The sequence below is a fragment of the Rhincodon typus genome, unplaced genomic scaffold (genome assembly GCF_021869965.1).
Source record: "Rhincodon typus isolate 14 unplaced genomic scaffold, sRhiTyp1.1 hic_rhity00012633, whole genome shotgun sequence".
Taxonomy (NCBI): Eukaryota; Metazoa; Chordata; class Chondrichthyes; order Orectolobiformes; family Rhincodontidae; genus Rhincodon; species Rhincodon typus.
Window position 1 is genome coordinate 1,834 of NW_025978271.1, and position 407 is coordinate 2,240.

At 59.2% G+C, this 407-nt stretch overlaps 1 protein-coding gene across 1 annotated transcript in view; it reads left to right on the forward strand.

The window, feature by feature from the left end:
- LOC125482566 (V-type proton ATPase 116 kDa subunit a 2-like) overlaps positions 1–407 on the forward strand; it is a gene marked incomplete at both ends in the record, with an annotated part of 6,058 nt that overhangs the window by 1,707 nt on the left and 3,944 nt on the right. The gene's annotated exons all lie outside the window — the stretch shown is intronic.

Genomic DNA, 407 nt, shown 5'->3' on the forward strand with positions numbered 1-407 from the left:
CTGTGGGAGGGTCAGCGCTGAGGGAGCGCCGCGCTGTCGGAGGGTCAGCGCTGAGGGAGCGCCGCGCTGTCGCTGACCTGTTGTCTCTGTGTCTCTCTCTAGCTGTGTACACCATTATCACGTTCCCATTCCTGTTCGCTGTGATGTTTGGGGATGTGGGTCACGGTCTGATCATGTCCCTGTTTGCTGCCTGGATGGTGCTCAATCAGAATGATCCCAAACTCAGGAAGGAGCCCAATGAGGTTAGAACCACTTCACAACAGTCACCATTCAGCCCCTTCCCCAGCCTGTTACGCAGGGGAACAGCAGGAGCCCATTCGGCCCCTTCCCCAGCCTGTTACGCAGGGGAACAGCAGGAGGCCATTCAGCCCCTTCCCCAGCCTGTTACGCAGGGGAACAGCAGGAGC